The 5,415-nt window shown below is 46.6% G+C and overlaps 1 protein-coding gene across 1 annotated transcript in view; it reads right to left on the bottom strand.

Annotated features, from left to right (window-relative positions):
* glo1 (glyoxalase 1) overlaps positions 1-5,415 on the bottom strand; it is an 18,046-nt gene that overhangs the window by 11,859 nt on the left and 772 nt on the right. The gene's annotated exons all lie outside the window — the stretch shown is intronic.

The following is a 5,415-nucleotide window of genomic DNA, read 5'->3' as shown; positions in this document are numbered from 1 at the left end:
GGGGGGGGGGGGGTACTGTTCAGTGATTTGTAGACATACATGAGTATTTTGAACTGGATTCTAAGGTGAACTGGTGATATAAAAATATGTTTTATAAAAATATATTAAGTTGCCTTTATGCCTATTCAAACATATATTTTGTGTGTGTTACTTTTCAGAATTAAATGTCTAAATTGCCATAAAAGGCAAGGGTGGAATGATATAGGAATGATTATTTTGATGCTTTTATGTCAATTAATACTTATACTCACTTTTGATGCAGCTTATCTGCCCAAAGTCAGGCCTGTGCTGCAGATGTGTTTTGGAGTAATTAAAGTTCTCTGGGGGATGCTCTAACCAGAAGACCTGGCCCAATCTTAAGGTTACGGTGACCCAGATTTTGAAGGACATGTTTTTATGAAGCCATCGCTCTGTTGCACAGACTGCTTTGATGATGGAAAAACAGATTTAATTAAATCTGTCCTCCTGGCAACCATCAAACTTGTTTTTCACTGCTCTCACGCGATCCGGTCAGGGAGAGGTATAAAGGAGGTGTGACAGGCAAGGGAATTTTGGAGGTCTGCCGTGGACTAACGCGTGAGTGCCCGGCGCAATTTTGATGTGATTCTTCTTTACCCGGGTCGAAAACGACTTCCCGGCCAGTGTCACGGTGAGAAGCTCTTTCATATCAATTTGTGTGTGTAAAGAGTGTACAAGTGTACATGTTTGCTTGGCTGTTTTTCTGTGGCAGATTAATAAATGACACTTATTTCTAGCAGAAAATAGTCTCTTTGTGTCTCATTTTTCCCCTTGTCTGAATAACTGGTGCCGATCGTTCACGACCCCTGTTAATTTCATAATACAACTGGTAACCAGTGCAGTGAGGCCAAAACTGGTGTAATGTGCTCTATTTTGCCTGTACTGGTTAAAAATCGGGCTGCTGCATTCTGGACCAGTTGTAGTCGTGCAATGGAGGTTTGACTGATACCAAACAGGAGTGAATTGCAGTAATCAAGCCTAGATAGCCTAGCCGGTAAACTCCCCATGCCGTCTCTCTTTCTGTCGAATGTCCGCTCGTTGGACAACAAGGTGGATTTACTTCGTCTGAGAGTGGGCGCCTCAGAAGAGATGAAGAAGTGTGCAGTGCTTTGCCTCACGGAAACGTGGATTACAAGTGAAACGCCGGACTCAGTCTTCCAGCTGGATGACACTTTTTTTTCGAGCGGACCGCTGCAGCGAGCTAACGGGGAAATCACGGGGGGGCGGAGTGTGCATTTACGTGAGTAAAAGTTGGTCCACGAACTGTACTGTTGTAAATAGCTCATGCTCGAAGGCTTTGGAGCAAATAACATTGAAATGTCGGCCACATTATCTACCCCGAGAGTTCACTGTGACTTTTATCACAGTTGTTTACATTCCTCCGGACGCTAATGCTAATGAATCACTACAGGAGCTACATGATATCATCAGCTCGCTGCAGAACAAACACCCCGAGGCTCTTTACGTTGTAGCCGGAGACTTTAACCACGTGAATCTAAAGGACTGTCTCCCAAGCTTTAATCAGCATGTGACGATTCCGACACGTGGAGACCGCACGCTGGACCGTGTTTACACGAACGTAAAAGATGCATACAAAGCCGAACCCCGCCCCCACCTAGGACTGTCAGACCACATCTCAATCTTCCTGGCTCCTGCTTACATGCCCCCGCTGAGACGCTCCAGACCGGTTCAAAAGAAAGTTAAATGTTGGATCCAGGACAGTGGCCCCATACTGAGAGATTGTTTTGACCGAACAGACTGGCAGGTTTTCAGAGAAGCTGCTGAAAATGGAGGTTCGCTTGATCTTGACCAATACACATCCTCAGTACTGGGTTACATTAGTACATGTACTGACACAGTCTCCACTATCAGAAATGTTAAAAGCTACCCAAACAGAAAACCTTGGCTGAATGCAGAGGTGCGTACCCTGCTGGAAGCCAGGAACACTGCCTTCAGGTCTGGAAACTCAGAGGAGCTGAGTAGGACAAGAAAAGAGCTGGTTGCTGGTATTAAGAGGGCCAAGGCCACATATGCAAAGAGGATCGAGGGTCAATTCATCTCACAAGACCCTCGGAGCATGTGGAGGGGCGTTAAGTGCATAACAGATTATAAAGGAAGGAGCGAACAATGTCCCAAAGACCCATCTCTGCCTGATGCCCTCAACAAGTTCTATGCACGCTTTGAAGACCCGAACAGACCACCCAGCACCAGACTCACCTCGCCACCGGATGAAGAGCATCTCAGCGTGACCTCAGCAGAAGTAAGGAGTACCTTCAGGAGGATTAATCCGCACAAAGCAACTGGCCCAGACAACATCCCCGGAAAAGTGTTGAAGGAATGTGCTGATCAGCTCTGTGAGGTGCTGGCAGACATCTTTAACACCTCACTTACACTGGAGACAGTTCCCACCTGCCTAAAGACTGCCACCATCATCCCAGTCCCAAAAAGCTCTACAGTGACTGGTCTGAATGACTATCGGCCAGTGGCCCTCACCCCGATAGTCGCTAAATGCTTCGAAAAACTGGTCATGACTCACATCAAAACAACCATCAACATCAACGAGGACCCTCATCAGTATGCATACCGTGAGAACCGATCAACAGAGGATGCAATCTCCTCTGTGGTCCACACTGCACTCAACCACCTGGAGCAGAAAAACTCTTACGTCCGTATGCTCTTTGTGGACTTCACATCCGCCTTCAACACCATGATCCCCCAAACCCTGATGGACAAACTATCCACACTAGGACTAAGCCCCTCCATCTGCAACTGGGTACTAGACTTTTTAACAAACAGACCACAGTTAGTGAGGATCCACAACCTCTCCTCCTCCACCATAGCCCTCAGCACTGGCTCTCCTCAGGGATGTGTGTTGAGCCCCCTTCTGTTTACTCTGCTCACATATGATTGTGCGGCTGCCCATCCAGGCTGTCACATTGTAAAGTTTGCAGATGGTACAGCGGTGGTGGGATGCATCACAAACAATGATGAGTCCAGCTGCGGGCAAGAGGTGGAACACCTGGAGAGCTGGTGCAGAGAGAATAACCTTCACATCAATGTGAAGAAGACAAAGGAGATGATTGTGGACTTCAGAAGGAACAAAAACACCTACACCCCCCTGAACATAAGAGGATCTGCGGTGGAAGTGGTCTCCAGCTACAAGTACTTGGGTGTACACATGAATGACAACCTCAGCTGGAGCAACAACACCACCAGCCTGATCAAGAAAGCTCATCAGAGACTCTACTTCCTCAGACGGCTGAGGCGAGCTGGTCTGGGAAGCTCAGTCCTCACCTCCTTCTACAGGTGTGCAGTGGAGAGCATCCTGTGCTCGAGCATCAATGTGTGGCATGGAGGCTGCACAGCTGCAGAAAGAAATGCTTTGCAGAGAGTGGTGAAGGCTGCACAGAAATCTGTCGGAATCAGCCTCCCCACCATCACAGACATCTACACCTCCAGATGCAGGAAGAGGGCCACCTGCATCATGAAGGACCCCACCCACCCAGCACACACACTTTTTGCCCCACTCCCCTCAGGAAGGAGGTTAAGGAGCATTAAGTGTAGAACCACTAGACTGAGGAACAGCTTCTACCCTGAGGCTGTTAGACTCATGAATCTCTAACTAGAATAATCACTGTGAAAAACCATATCATGTTGCTGCTGATCTGTTTCATGTTGCTGCTGATCTGTTTCAATGTTGATGTGTTCATGCGTGCACATCTGTTCACAGACTCATGTTCATGTTTGTGCTGATGTTCAATGTTTTATGTTATTAGTGCTTAGTGTATATTTAGTTGATGTTTTTCTTAGTTCATATCTTAGATGTCATTACTGTTTTTCTTATACATTTTATTGTTGGATGTAACTGGGACCCTGCGTACATAATTTCGCTCCACCACATGTACCACATGAGGTGCGAATGACAATAAAGAAACTCTGACTCTGACTCTGTAATGAATGCATGTATTGCTGTCTCCAGGTTATTTTTGGACAGTATGGGCTTCAGTTTAGACAGCCGCCTCAGTTGGAAGAAACATGATTTAACAATCATGTAAACATGATTGTTAAGTTTCAGGGAAGGGTCCATTATCACTCCCAGATTAGTGACTCTTTGTTTTTCTGACAGGGTTAGAGCAGAGAGGTCGATGCAGTGGTTTGTGATCGTGTCGTTGGGAGGGAACAACATGACTTCAGACTTCTTTTCATTGAAACTTAAGAAGTTTAAAGCCATCCAGTCCCTGATGTCAGCCAGGCAGTTGAGCAGCGGTTGAACAGAGCATGTACCATTGTGTCTTAGGGGGAAGTAAATTTGACAGTCATCGGCATAGAAGTGGAAGTGCATGTTGTGTTTCCGGAAAATAGCACCAAGCGGCAGCAGGTATAAAGAGAATAGGAGGGGACCCAGGATGGACCCCTGTGGAACCCCCCATTTAAGCTCTGCCTCTGCGGAACTAAAATCCTTGATGGAGACACAAAAGGATCTGTCATCTGTCAAAAGGATCACAATTATATGATAATATGGCTTGCCATACTTCCACCAGCCGCATGTGGCTATTATCACCGCACGCTGACAGACCCTGAAAAAGGTAAAAAGTTCAGTTAAGCTTCAGATGGGGCTACAATGCCAGGAAACGATCCATCACCCAAATGGACGTTCATTCAGCCGCTACACTTAGCGGACAAGCGCGGCCGATGACCCAAACAGGTGAGATCCCAAAGCAGACGTGTCAAAGCAGGGCCCGTGTCTGAATAATGCAGGCAGAAACAGAGTTTAAATGCTCTTTTACAGCCATGAAAGGACAAACACCCCCTCCTCCGATCTTCTGCATCTGTTTTTATTCAGCCGCGCATTTCCAACTGTTAATATCCAATTTAAAATGCCGTTTTTTTTCCGGGTTTGGACCTATAATTACTATTAAATCGTCAGGTTGGGTGGGGTTCAGAAATGATGACTGCGGGCTGGGGCCGAGTTGGATTGGATTTTTTGGGCCCGAATGCAACTCTACTAGGGAGGCGCCCAGGGAGCATCCTTACCAGATGCCTGAACCACCTCAACTGGCTCCACTCGATGTGGAGGAGCAGCGGTTCTACTCCGAGTCTCTCCCAGATAAATGAACTTCTACTCCTAAGGGAAAGTCCCATCTACCCTGCAGAAGACAAACTAATTTAACCACATGTTAACAAGTGCCAACATAAAAACTAAACATAAAAACTGAACTGTTTTCTGTTGGAACTCTTCAGTCAGCTCTTTTCGCTTAAACACTCACAGGCATCAGACAGGATGGAGGAGGGAAAGCCCTTTCCTACAGTGATGGCTGGAAAGCAGGTCTGTGTCAAAACATTTGGACTTCATACCCATCAACATTTCAAGGTGTGTGTGTGTGTGTGTGTGTGGGG

Source organism: Nematolebias whitei, chromosome 2 (assembly GCF_014905685.2).
Source record: "Nematolebias whitei isolate Nwh7 chromosome 2, NemWhi1, whole genome shotgun sequence".
NCBI lineage: Eukaryota > Metazoa > Chordata > Actinopteri > Cyprinodontiformes > Rivulidae > Nematolebias > Nematolebias whitei.
This window is presented reverse-complemented; position numbering and strand designations above follow the sequence as displayed.